Genomic DNA, 14,803 nt, shown 5'->3' with positions numbered 1-14,803 from the left:
CGATCCTGCTGCTAGCCGGGATGCGATTCGCGATGCGGGTAGCGCCCGCTCGCGATGCGCACCCCGGCTCTCCTACCTGACTCGCTCCCCGTCTGTTCTGTCCCGGCGCGCGCGGCCCCGCTCCCTAGGGCGCGCGCGCGCCGGGTCTCTGCGATTTAAAGGGCCACTACGCCGCTGATTGGCGCAGTGGTTCCAATTAGAGTTATCACCTGTGCACTCCCTATATTACCTCACTTCCCTTGCACTCCCTTGCCGGATCTTGTTGCCTTAGTGCCAGTGAAAGCGTTCCTTGTGTGTCCCTTGCCAGTGTTTCCAGACCTTCTGCCGTTGCCCTTGACTACGATCCTTGCTGCCTGCCCCGACCTTCTGCTACGTCCGACCTTGCTTCTGCCTACTCCCTTGTACCGCGCCTATCTTCAGCAGCCAGAGAGGTGAGCCGTTGCTAGTGGATACGACCTGGTCACTACCGCCGCAGCAAGACCATCCCGCTTTGCGGCGGGCTCTGGTGAAAACCAGTAGTGGCTTAGAACCGGTCCACTAGCACGGTCCACGCCAATCCCTCTCTGGCACAGAGGGTCCACTACCTGCCAGCCGGCATCGTGACAGTAGATCCGGCCATGGATCCCGCTGAAGTTCCTCTGCCAGTTGTCGCTGACCTCACCACGGTGGTCGCCCAGCAGTCACAACAGATTGCGCAACAAGGCCAACAGCTGTCTCAACTGACCGTTTTGCTACAACAGTTGCTACCACAGCTTCAGCAGTCATCTCCTCCGCCAGCTCCTGCACCTCCTCCGCAGCGAGTGGCCGCTCCTGGGATACGCTTATCCTTGCCGGATAAGTTTGATGGGGACTCTAAGTTTTGCCGTGGCTTCCTTTCCCAATGTTCCCTGCATCTGGAGATGATGTCGGACCTGTTTCCCACTGAAAGGTCTAAGGTGGCTTTCGTAGTCAGTCTTCTGTCCGGAAAAGCCCTGTCATGGGCCACACCGCTCTGGGACCGCAATGACCCCGTCACTGCCTCTGTACACTCCTTCTTCTCGGAAATCCGAAGTGTCTTTGAGGAACCTGCCCGAGCCTCTTCTGCTGAGACTGCCCTGTTGAACCTGGTCCAGGGTAATTCTTCCGTTGGCGAGTATGCCGTACAATTCCGTACACTTGCTTCAGAATTGTCCTGGAATAATGAGGCCCTCTGCGCGACCTTCAAAAAAGGCCTATCCAGCAACATTAAAGATGTTCTGGCCGCACGAGAAATTCCTGCTAATCTACATGAACTTATTCACCTAGCCACTCGCATTGACATGCGTTTTTCTGAAAGGCGTCAGGAACTCCGCCAAGATATGGACTCTGTTCGCACGAGGCGTTTCGTCTCCTCGGCTCCTCTCTCCTCTGGTCCCCTGCAATCTGTTCCTGTGCCTCCCGCCGTGGAGGCTATGCAGGTCGACCGGTCTCGCCTGACACCTCAAGAGAGGACACGACGCCGTATGGAGAACCTCTGCCTGTACTGTGCTAGTACCGAACACTTCCTGAGGGATTGTCCTATCCGTCCTCCCCGCCTGGAAAGACGTACGCTGACTCCGCACAAAGGTGAGACAGTCCTTGATGTCTACTCTGCTTCTCCACGTCTTACTGTGCCTGTGCGGATGTCTGCTTCTGCCTTCTCCTTCTCTACAGTGGCCTTCTTGGACTCTGGTTCTGCAGGAAATTTTATTTTGGCCTCTCTCGTCAACAGGTTCAACATCCCAGTGACCAGTCTCGCCAGACCCCTCTACATCAATTGTGTAAATAATGAAAGATTGGACTGTACCATACGTTTCCGCACGGAGCCCCTTCTTATGAGCATCGGATCTCATCATGAGAGGATTGAACTTTTGGTCCTCCCCAATTGCACCTCGGAGATTCTCCTTGGACTTCCCTGGCTTCAACTTCATTCCCCAACCCTGGATTGGTCCACTGGGGAGATCAAGAGTTGGGGGTCCTCTTGTTCCAAGAACTGTCTAAAACCGGTTCCCAGTAACCCTTGCCGTAACTCTGTGGTTCCTCCAGTAACCGGTCTCCCTAAGGCCTATATGGACTTCGCGGATGTTTTCTGCAAAAAACAAGCTGAGACTCTACCTCCTCACAGGCCTTATGATTGCCCTATCGACCTCCTCCCGGGTACTACTCCACCCCGGGGCAGAATTTATCCTCTCTCTGCCCCAGAGACTCTTGCCATGTCCGAATACGTCCAGGAGAATCTAAAAAGGGGCTTTATCCGTAAATCCTCCTCTCCTGCCGGAGCCGGATTTTTCTTTGTCTCCAAAAAAGATGGCTCCCTACGTCCTTGCATTGACTACCGCGGTCTTAATAAAATCACGGTTAAGAACCGCTACCCCTTACCCCTCATCTCTGAACTCTTTGATCGCCTCCAAGGTGCCCACATCTTCACTAAATTGGACTTAAGAGGCGCCTATAACCTCATCCGCATCAGAGAGGGGGACGAGTGGAAAACGGCATTTAACACCAGAGATGGACACTTTGAGTATCTGGTCATGCCCTTTGGACTGTGCAATGCCCCTGCCGTCTTCCAAGACTTTGTCAATGAAATTTTTCGTGATTTATTATACTCCTGTGTTGTGGTATATCTGGACGATATCCTAATTTTTTCTGCCAATCTAGAGGAACACCGCCGGCATGTCCGTATGGTTCTTCAGAGACTTCGTGACAACCAACTCTATGCCAAAATTGAGAAATGTCTGTTTGAATGCCAATCTCTTCCTTTTCTAGGATATTTGGTCTCTGGCCAGGGACTACAGATGGATCCAGACAAACTCTCTGCCGTCTTAAATTGGCCACGCCCCTCCGGACTCCGTGCTATCCAACGCTTTTTGGGGTTCGCCAATTATTACAGGCAATTTATTCCACATTTTTCTACCATTGTGGCTCCTATCGTGGCTTTAACCAAGAAAAATGCTGATCCCAAGTCCTGGCCTCCTCAAGCAGAAGACTCCTTTAAACAACTCAAGTCTGCCTTTTCTTCGGCTCCCGTGCTCTCCAGACCTGACCCTTCCAAACCCTTCCTATTGGAGGTTGATGCCTCCTCAGTAGGAGCTGGAGCTGTTCTTCTACAAAAAAATCCTTCCGGGCATGCTGTCACTTGTGGTTTTTTCTCTAGGACCTTCTCTCCAGCGGAGAGGAACTACTCCATCGGGGATCGAGAGCTTCTAGCCATTAAATTAGCACTTGAGGAATGGAGGCATCTGCTGGAGGGATCAAGATTTCCTGTTATTATCTACACCGACCACAAGAACCTCTCCTACCTCCAGTCTGCCCAACGGCTGAATCCTCGCCAGGCCCGGTGGTCTCTGTTCTTTGCCCGATTTAATTTTGAGATTCACTTTCGTCCTGCCGATAAGAACATTAGAGCCGATGCTCTCTCTCGTTCCTCGGATGCCTCAGAAGTTGATCTCCCTCCGCAACACATCATTCCACCTGACTGCCTGATCTCCACTTCTCCTGCCTCCATCAGACAGACCCCTCCAGGAAAGACCTTTGTTTCTCCACGCCAACGCCTCGGAATCCTCAAATGGGGTCACTCCTCCCATCTCGCAGGTCATGCGGGCATCAAGAAATCTGTGCAACTCATCTCCCGCTTCTATTGGTGGCCGACTCTGGAGACGGATGTTGGGGACTTTGTGCGAGCCTGCACTATCTGTGCCCGGGATAAGACTCCTCGCCAGAAGCCCGCTGGTTTTCTTCATCCTCTGCCTGTCCCCGAACAGCCTTGGTCTCTGATTGGTATGGATTTTATTACTGATTTACCCCCTTCCCGTGGCAACACCGTTATTTGGGTGGTCGTTGATCGATTCTCCAAAATGGCACATTTCATTCCTCTTCCTGGTCTTCCTTCTGCGCCTCAGTTGGCTAAACAATTTTTTGTACACATTTTTCGTCTTCACGGGTTGCCTACGCAGATTGTCTCGGATAGAGGGGTCCAATTCGTGTCTAAATTCTGGAGAGCTCTCTGTAAACAACTCAAGATTAAATTAAATTTTTCCTCTGCATATCATCCCCAGTCCAATGGACAAGTAGAAAGAATTAACCAGATCCTGGGTGATTATTTGCGACATTTTGTTTCCTCCCGCCAGGATGACTGGGCAGATCTCCTTCCATGGGCCGAATTCTCGTATAACTTCAGGGTCTCTGAATCTTCCTCCAAATCCCCATTTTTCGTGGTGTACGGCCGTCACCCTCTTCCCCCCCTCCCTACCCCCTTGCCCTCTGGTCTGCCCGCTGTGGATGAAATTTCTCGTGACCTTTCCATTATATGGAGAGAGACCCAAAATTCTCTCTTACAGGCTTCTTCACGCATGAAGAGGTTCGCGGATAAGAAAAGAAGAGCTCCCCCCGTTTTTTCCCCTGGAGACAAGGTATGGCTCTCCGCTAAATATGTCCGCTTCCGTGTCCCTAGCTACAAGTTGGGACCACGCTATCTTGGTCCTTTCAAAATTCTGTGTCAAATTAATCCTGTCTCTTATAAACTTCTTCTTCCTCCTTCTCTTCGTATCCCTAATGCCTTTCACGTCTCTCTTCTCAAACCACTCATCCTCAACCGTTTTTCTCCCAAATCTGTTCCTCCCACTCCTGTTTCCGGCTCCTCGGACGTCTTCTCGGTCAAGGAGATTTTGGCTGCCAAAAAGGTCAGAGGAAAAAATTTTTTTTTAGTAGACTGGGAGGGTTGTGGTCCTGAAGAGAGATCCTGGGAACCTGAGGACAACATCCTTGACAAAAGTCTGCTCCTCAGGTTCTCAGGCTCCAAGAAGAGGGGGAGACCCAAGGGGGGGGGTACTGTTACGCCGAGCGCTCCGGGTTCCCGCTCCTCCCCGGAGCGCTCGCTTCACCTCCTCCGCTGCAGCGCTCCGGTCACGTCCTCTGACCCGGGGCGCTGCGATCCTGCTGCTAGCCGGGATGCGATTCGCGATGCGGGTAGCGCCCGCTCGCGATGCGCACCCCGGCTCTCCTACCTGACTCGCTCCCCGTCTGTTCTGTCCCGGCGCGCGCGGCCCCGCTCCCTAGGGCGCGCGCGCGCCGGGTCTCTGCGATTTAAAGGGCCACTACGCCGCTGATTGGCGCAGTGGTTCCAATTAGAGTTATCACCTGTGCACTCCCTATATTACCTCACTTCCCTTGCACTCCCTTGCCGGATCTTGTTGCCTTAGTGCCAGTGAAAGCGTTCCTTGTGTGTCCCTTGCCAGTGTTTCCAGACCTTCTGCCGTTGCCCTTGACTACGATCCTTGCTGCCTGCCCCGACCTTCTGCTACGTCCGACCTTGCTTCTGCCTACTCCCTTGTACCGCGCCTATCTTCAGCAGCCAGAGAGGTGAGCCGTTGCTAGTGGATACGACCTGGTCACTACCGCCGCAGCAAGACCATCCCGCTTTGCGGCGGGCTCTGGTGAAAACCAGTAGTGGCTTAGAACCGGTCCACTAGCACGGTCCACGCCAATCCCTCTCTGGCACAGAGGGTCCACTACCTGCCAGCCGGCATCGTGACAGTAAGTAACATGTGTACCAAGTTTTATTGAAATATTTCAAGCCAGCTGAAAAATATCCTGCACTCTAACACCTGATTTTGAGAACATTTTATGTACATTCTAGTCACTTCCTTTGCAGTTCAGCCTTCTGTCTGCTTCTAATCAGACATAATATTAAATTCTAGATTTTAACATGATTGCTCTCTCTCTCTTGGTGCTGTACCTGCTTTTAGGACAGTGAAATAATCTGCCCTTCTATGGCCGGACGAGGACCAAAGATATGCTAGAATAAGCATCCCTTTTTTTGGGTGGAGTTCCGGCTGCTGGGACTTCCACCAATCACCTTAGTTCAAGTGGCTCTCCAACTGTTGCAAAGCTACACCTCCCATCATGTCTGGAGAGTTTCAGGCATAATTGGAGTTGTAGTTTTGCCACAGATTGGGGTAGTGTCACCCTTCATCACTGCAGAATTTACAATTTACTACAGCTTGGATGGGACACGATCAGGTATAATACACAATGAATAATATAGTGATGTGGTATGCAGAGGGTTGAGTAAGATGTGGACTAGTGTACTAAGGATATGTGTATAGGTGGTGATGAGGGTGGTTGTAGTCCTGCTGATATTTCCAATTACCACTTGACCTTGCTCCTCTGCCGCCTGCCTACCGAATTCCTGCTACGTTCTGACTAAGCTACTGTGCCGCCTGCCCTGACCTACTGATATCCAGACTACGAGTTGCCTCATCCCTCCTGTGCCTCGCATCTCCTCAGCCGCCTGTGTGGTCGAGCCGTGCCAGGGGTAGCGACCTGGGTGTCGCCTGCAGCTGCAAGCCCATCCTGCTTTGCGGCGGGCTCTGATGAAGACCAGTGGCACCTTAGACTCCGCTCCCTGGTAGGGTCCGAGTCATCTGCCACACAGGTCCAGCGGATCCACATACACCGGAGTTCCTGTCTTCAGAAACGTGAGTGTTACAGACTCTAGACTTCATCCTGATGTTATACAAACGGGACAAAACTGACTGAATTGTAGCTGGTCTTGACTGATGAGGATTAGAGACAATTTACTTTGGTGATACCTTTCTCTTTGCTCTGCTTTTAGGCTCAGAGGCCTACAGGGTTTCTGCCTTGGCTTGTGCCTACCGTACTTGCTTCACTTCAAGGGTGCTAGGCAGTTGACTGATTTGTTGGGTAATGCAGACAATAAGCTGGGCTCTCAGTTGATAGGGTTTAAATAGTAGTGCTTACCCCAAGATCTTAATGAGGGCAGTCTGTGGAAACTTGCAAGGTCCCTCATCCTCATCAGCATTTCCTTGGGACCTATGTTTATTGAGACAGGCACCTTAGGCGAAAACAATTACCTGAGCAGAGTTCAAGTAGTGAATATGTTCCTGCTCTGGGAGACCACAGTGATTTACAGTGGAAGTCTTCTCTGTTGTCTTTCCATTTCTTTTCCTCTTTACCAGGACTTCTTCCATCTACACCTTACCTCTGCAGAGTCTAACACCTGATCATCATTAGGTCCTCACTTTGTCACCAGATCCTTTTCCTCTATATGAAGGAAATAATCATTATAACCCTGCCACACTGTGCCTTCTGATTATAACCCTGCTAGACACTGTGCCCTCTGAATATAACCTGCAAGACACTGTGCCCATAATAATACTGATACACACTGTTTATTCTTAGTTCAGCTTAATCCCACCCCTGCCTTCACCAGACCCTTCTGTCTCCTTCCTCTAGATCCCTCTGTCCTCCTCCTCCAGGCTCCCCTGCCTCCCTCCGACCCCTAATATCTCTCCATGCTTCTCCATTCCTACCCCCAAGCCACAGGCTATTCAAATACACTTGGCCAGGCGTAAGTATGATAAATGTGTTGGGTGCAGTGCACCAAGCACACTTATCTGCTGTCCATACACTAAATAGGGCTGCCTAGCACATTGCTGTATAGTGTACTGGAGCCCGGACTCTGAGCTGTCCCAAAGTCCCTGCTCTGAGCTTTGCAGAAGGTATAGATCGTAAACCTCCTGCCAGCCAGGCAAAAGAGAATCACTCCTTTTGAGGACAAACAGTAAACCAAAAAAGTTTATACTTTGCTGGTTCCTGTGTATGCCGCCTTGCTGAGTTAAGCATTATGTGCCGGTCTGACAAGGAAGGAGTTAACTAGCAATGCTGAGCTTTGCTAGTTAACTCCTTCAGGGCTATACAATATACAGCCATCTATATCGAGCAGGGATTCCAGTCATTTGAGTGATATACAGTATACAGGGGTGCACTCTGCTCTGTTGTAAACCGTACTCCGCCAGTGGGGCCCACTCAGTGCAAGGACTCCTGTCATTAGTGATGGAAGTCCCGCCCCGGTGCTGTATACAGCAACCTACCGTGCATGGCTGTGTACAGCACATCCCAGGACATTTCTCATGATAGATGTCGCACAGGATGCAGGATGCACTTAAATAGTCCAAGCATAAATAATACGCCAGGATGACAAAGTCCCCCCAGAAGAGCCATCTTCACTGGCCAAAACCGGGTCATAAATGTGGTTCACAATGTATGCAGCATGAAGCAGATGATATAGGCTGATTTTGGCTTTAATACAGGACTCCCATAATGTTGACAATACACTCTGAACTGTCTTCATTCTTCGTGGCATACTTTTACAAGGTGCTGGAAACATTCTTCTTTAAACCCTAGAGATGAAGAGTGAAATTCCCAGTAGACCAGCAGTTTCTGAAATTATAAGACCAGCCCAGGGGTCAAGTCCTAGGAAAAAAAAGTGCAGGAACTCACACAAGATTTTTACTCAAAAGCTGGTCCTGCAGAACTCCTGCCAATGGGAAGTGTTCCTACTGTGAAAAAAGTGCAGGAACTCAGTTCCTGCAGGACTTGAGCCCTGGACCAGCCCATCTTGCACCAACAACCATTCCATGTTCAAAGTCAATTAAATCCCCTTTCTTCCCCATTCCAATGCTCGGGTTGAACTTTATGAAGTTGTCTTGACCACTTGTACATACCTAAATGCATAAATCACCATGTGATTGGCTGATTAGCTATTTGTGTTACCAAGCAATTGAAGAGGTGCCTTTACCTAACTCCTTAGAAAAAAGGTATACCTTCCACCTTATAGTTTCTATGTACACACTAAGAATGTGGGTCTCATAGCAAAGATAAAAATTAAAGTAGAACTCCACTGAAAACATTTAATTATCCCTTTTGCCCAGGTGGCTGCTGGAATAAAAATAATAAACATTAACTTATCTTCTGCAGATCCCCCGATGCTACCAATAAGGACATCCTGTCCTCCGGCCCCAGTCCTTTTTCGGCCTTTGTTACTTGACACGTAATACTGCGGCTCAGCTAATCGCCAGCCACAGTGATGTCCTGCTTCAACAGGTGATAGGCTGGTCCCCGGGTCAATTAAATGACACTCAGCCTATTACCAGCCGAGGTGGGACATCACTGCAGCCGACAATTATTGCAGCCAATACCCTGTGGAGACCAGGCACTACCAATAAAAGTGAGAATGACACCAATCTGGAATAAATTCCCTACCCTATGGACCCCATAGCAGCGGATGAGTTTATTCTATGATAGGAATGGGTTATTATTTAGAGAATATAGCTGTGCTGACTTATTCAGCTTTGATAGGATATTGTGCCGATATTCTCATTTAACTGAAGACAACTTATCTTAGTGATACATTCCATTTCCCTTATGAATGTCTTCTTTTCTTCACAGATTGCTCAATTGTTCACATTGTAAATAACTCAAAAAAACATTCCTTCCTAATAATTTCATGTATACTGTGAATATGATAAAGCTGTATATTACTTAGGTATTAAAGCCCAGACAGCTATCTCAAATCTGTGAACACATTTATGTTGATTTATTTGGGGCTTTTGTCATTTATTGCTGGAACAAGTCATTTCTTAGATAACCCTTAAAATGTAATATGAGGAAAATAAATCTGTAGAATATTATAGCCTCTTTACTGACTGCTTTATAACAACATTCTGCTTGCTCATATCCAGAGGAATTCCAATTAAATACAACAGGGGTCCTCAACCATCTGCCAATTCTCTGGACCGGAAAGCAAGGCCGTATTATAGGGAGAAAACCTATGACCTTCATAACCTCCAGCCGATTAGGGGAATCAACAAGAGAAGCTATTTGCTTTCCCTACATTCTTTTGTTTCAGTGTTTAAAAGGGAATTTCAGTATTAGAAATTTGTATTTAAATATAAATATTATCCCAAGATATATAACTTACTAATATAGTGTTATCACAAATTGTATTGACTTCAATGCGTTTTTGGTTGAAACTCCCCTGACTTGAGGTTGTGTAGTCTGTTCACACCACAATGTGGTGTTGTTTCCAACTCCTCAGCTCCATCTTCTCTTCTGAGAAAACTAATCATCCTCTGATGTCTCAGGCGGCATGGCATGGATCCTATCTCTGAGCTGAAGCTCTATCGCCTGATTGATGTCCATCTCTGACCAGCCCCTAAAGCCTGCTGCCTACTTCAGCATCTCTCTGAGATATATATATATATATATATATATATATATATATATATAAGAAAGAGATGTGTTTACAGCATGCTACTTTGTGCCAAGCAATGCCACAGGCAGAGGAGGACACAGGAAATGTATGCAGTAGGTGCTGCAAATTTACTGACTTCAGATCAATAGGCTACTGTGTACTGAAAGTACAGATCCAACAGCTCTTGGCACTGGCAGGCATGCTGTGGAAAGGGAGTAGGCAGGGGTGAGAGCTGTATTGAAGAGCTGAGGGAACACAATGCAGTTTGGGAACTGTAGTACTGAGCAACTGTTCAAGATGGAAGTAGTGGGAGGCAGGGGTCAAGTCCTGGGGAAAAAAGTGTGGGAACTCACCCAAGATTTCCACTTAAAGGGGTACTCCACCCCTAGACATCTTATCCCTTATCCAAGGGATAGGGGCTAAGATTTCTGATTGCTGGGGTCCCGCCGCTGGGGACCCCCACAATCTCCCTGCGGCACCTGGCATTTGTTTAGAGCGTTGGGTGCAGCGCTGGAGGCTCGTGACATCACGGCCACAGCCCCTCAATGCAAGTCTATGGGAAAGGGCATGACAACCGTCATGCCCCCTCCCATAGACTTGCATTGAGGGGGCATGGCCGTGATGTCAAGAGCCTCTGCCCCTCTTCGCCAGTCATTTGTCACGGAGCAAAGTTCACTCCATGCACCGGGTGTCTGGGGTGCCACAGACATCTTATCCCCCATCCTTTGGATAGGGGATATGATGTCTAGGGTCGGAGTACCCCTTTAAGGGCTGGTCCTGCAGGACTCCTGCTAATGGGAACTGAGTTTCTGCTGTGGAAAAAGTGCAGGAACTCCGTTCCCATGAGTTCCTGCAGGACTTGAGCCCTGGTGGGAGGACATTGTAGGGGAGAGGATTACATACCCACAAAACACATAGATTTTTGGTGATTTTAGAACTGGGGCAAACAGGTATACAAAGCTATGTGCTTCTGCAGAATGTTTTTTTTTTTTACCTGATGTCAGGAGCAAATAAAACAAAGTACAGAGATATTCTTAAAGGGGTACTCTATTGGCCAGCATTCAGAAGTAAATGTTCCGAACGCTGTTTACGCCCTGTGGGGGTCGGCCACGCCCCTCATGACATCACAATCATGCCCCCTTAGTGCAAATCTATGGGAGGGGGCGTGATGGCCGTCACACCCCCTCCCATTGACTTGCATTGAGGGGGCTTGATTTCCTTTAAAATTTTACAGCACCAAAAGTTCAATATCAAAAATAGTAGAAAAAACTGTTTGCATGCAGTCACCTCTAGAGGGAGCTTAGGAGCTCACTGTATACTGTTTATATATTAAACTCAGTATCCTATACTGTTTATATATTAAACTCAGTATCCTATATTGCTCCTAGTGGTGATTTAGGTAGCATTTTTACAGCATAAAATCTGCTTTAGATCTGGGACTAAAATACTAATATTCTAAAGATAAAAAGTCAATGTATTTCAATGCTGCATTTGAGGATTTTGCAGTAAATTCAAAGCATATCTATAGATCCAACACAACTGACATGCTGCAGATTTCAAACTCACAATGTAGGTCGATCTCAGTTTCAGATTTTATTTTCTCCACAGCATATGGTTCAGGTAATAGCTGTCTCATCACTTTATTTTGTTGGTTTTGTAAATGTTGTGGAAGTTTGTTCCATACTCTCACATTTCCACATGTGTTTTCTAAAACCTAAATTAGCGCAGAATGTGGGACCTATATTGGGCATGCTGTTAAAAGGACATTCACTTTACAGGACAGTTCTCATATACATTCCATTTAAATGCATCATATTTAAATAGTTGTCATAATGTTCAGTATGAGGTCAGTCTCAGGGGCATAACTATAGGGGTGTAGAGATAGCATTCGTAAAGGGGCCCTGGTTCCTAAGGAAGCCCCAGGGCATAAAAGACCAGTATTTTAATTGGCACATGAGGCCCTGTTACAGATTTTCCATCAGGGCCCAGAAGCTACAAGTTACACCTTTGGTCAGTTTGTTTTGGATTAAAAAAAAAAAATTTCTTAACCAAAAGTGCAGCATGCTTTCCTTTTTGGTCCATTAACAGATTGATCGATTGAACTCATATTTTAATACCAAGGTCAGTGGACAATGAGCTGGACAATTACTGGGTAAAGGGCATCAATTTCTAATTTGCTTCCAATCTATTACCATTGACCTAAATTTACAGACCTATACTCTTCATGTTTACCAAGCTGATAGCACGGCTTTTCTCTTATAATGGATAAGACAGATCATTCCACACAAAGGTCGTATGTGGTATTGTAGCTCAGCCTCTCTCACTTCAATTGAGCTGCAATACCAATCACAACTCATAGACATCTGTGGCACTTTATTACAGGAAGAAAACAGCCATGTTTTTCTTATCCCTTTAAAGAGTACCTGTCATCAAATCATCAAACCATATAACTCAGATTATATTCCCTAACTACTTCTAACACCCCTCCTACCCATTAAAAGTGTTTGCAAGCTTTTAAAATCTCTCTCTCATACCTTTCCCCTTGCTCACATTGTGTGAGCTCATGTGAGGAGAAAGTGGATATTCTACAGCAGGCGCAACATCACTGAAGCCTGCCAGAGCTGTGCCTCCCATGCCCGGCTTGCACTTCCTGCCAGGCCGGGAGGAGACCAAACTAACTGTTTGACTTGCAGCAGGGATCAGAACAGAGTCACCTAGTGGCCGTTTTTTCAATCACATTAAAAACATATAAAGGTTGAGAATTTTAACTCCTTAATGATGCAGGACGTATATTTACGTCCTGCGCCGGCTCCCGCGATATATAACCTGGGGTCACACGGCGACCCCGCGTCATATTGGGTCGTTCCTGGTGGCCATCAACGGCCGGGACCTGCGGCTAATACAGGACATCACCGATCACGGTGATGCCCTGTATTAACTCTTCAGACGCGGCGATCAAAGTTGACCACCGCGTCTGATGTGAAAGTGAAAGTATCCCGGCAGCTCAGTCGGGCTGTTCGGGACTTTTTGGAATTGCAGTGTCCCGAACAGCTTACAGGACACTGGGAGGATCCCTACCTGCCTCCTCGGTGTCCGATCTTTGAATGACTGCTCCATGCCTGAGATCCAGGCAGGAGCAGTCAAGCGCCGATAACAATGATCAATGGTATGTTAATACATGCTAGTGATCAGTGTAAAAGATCAGTGCGTGCAGTGTTATAGCCCCCTCTCGGCACTATAACACTGCAAAAAAAATGGAAAAAAAAGTGTTAATAAATGTGATTTAACCCCTTCCCTAATAAAAGATTGAATCACCCCCCTTCCCCCCACCAAAAAAAAACAACTATATAAATAAAAATCAACATATGTGGTATCGCCGCGTGCGTAAATGTCCAAACAATAAAAATATATCGTTAATTAAACCATAAGGTCAATGGCGTATACGTAAAAAAAATTCCAAAGTCCAAAATAGCGTATTTTTGGTCACTTTTTATACCATAAAATTTTTATAAAAAGCAATCAAAAAGTCCGATCAAAACAAAAATGGTACCGATAAAAACTTCAGATCACGGCGCTAAAAATGAGCCCCGAAACCGCCCCTTACGGAGAATAATAAAAAGTTATATGGGTCAGAAGAGGACATTTTTTAAACGTATACATTTTCCTGCATGAGGTTATGATTTTTTCCAGAAGTACGACAAAATCTAATCTATAAGTAGGGTATCATTTTAACCGAATGGACCTACAGAATAAAGATAAGGTGTTATTTTCACCGAAAAATTCACTGTGTAGAAACGGAAGCCCCCCAAAATTACAAAATGGCGTTTTTTCTTCAATTTTGTCGCACAATGATTTTTTCCGTTTCTCAGTGGATTTTTGGTTAAAATGACTAATGTCGTAGAATTGGTGGCGCAAAAAATAAGCCATAATATGAATTTTTAGGTGGAAAATTGAAAGGGTTATGATTTTTAAAAGGTAAGGAGGAAAAAACGAGAATGTAAAAACTGAAAACCGAGTCCTTAAAGGGGTATTCCGCCCCTAGACATCTTATCCCCTATCCAAAGGATAGGGGATAAGATGTCAGATCGCCGCGGTCCCGCTGCTGGGGACCCCCGGGATCCCCGCTGCGGCACCGCGCTATCATTAGAGCACAGAGCGAGTTCGATTTGCACGTAATGATGGGCGGTACAGGGGCCAGAGCATCATTACGTCACGGCTCCGCCCCTCGTGATGTCACAGCCCGCCCCTTTCAATACAAGTCTATAGGAGGGGGTGTGGCGGTCGTCACGCCCCCTCCCATAGACTTGCATTAAGGGGACAGGCCGTGATGTCACGAGGGGCGGCGCCATGATGTCACGCTGCTCCGTCCCCTGTATCACCCGTCATTACACACAGAGCGAACTCGCTCTGTGCTGTAATGATAGCGCGGTGCCGCAGTGGGGATCCCGGGGGTCCCCAGCAGCGGGACCGCGGCGATCTGACATCTTATCCCCTATCCTTTGGATAGGGGATAAGATGTCTAGGGGCGGAATACCCCTTTAAGGGGCTAACAGCAAGTAAATAGCAAATAGTAAAAGTGTCTTATAATTACATAAGAAACAATATATTAAAAGTTTAGTTTGGTGACAGGTACTCTTTAAAGAGTACCTCTCATGATCATGTTAAATTTTGTAATCCTCCCAGTTCACTGTCCCCACCATGATAACCCCCCCCCCCCTTGTTTTCTACCTTCTTTTTAGTGTTGTTTTTCTA

This window comes from Hyla sarda, chromosome 4 (genome assembly GCF_029499605.1).
Source record: "Hyla sarda isolate aHylSar1 chromosome 4, aHylSar1.hap1, whole genome shotgun sequence".
Classification (NCBI taxonomy): domain Eukaryota; kingdom Metazoa; phylum Chordata; class Amphibia; order Anura; family Hylidae; genus Hyla; species Hyla sarda.
This window is presented reverse-complemented; position numbering follows the sequence as displayed.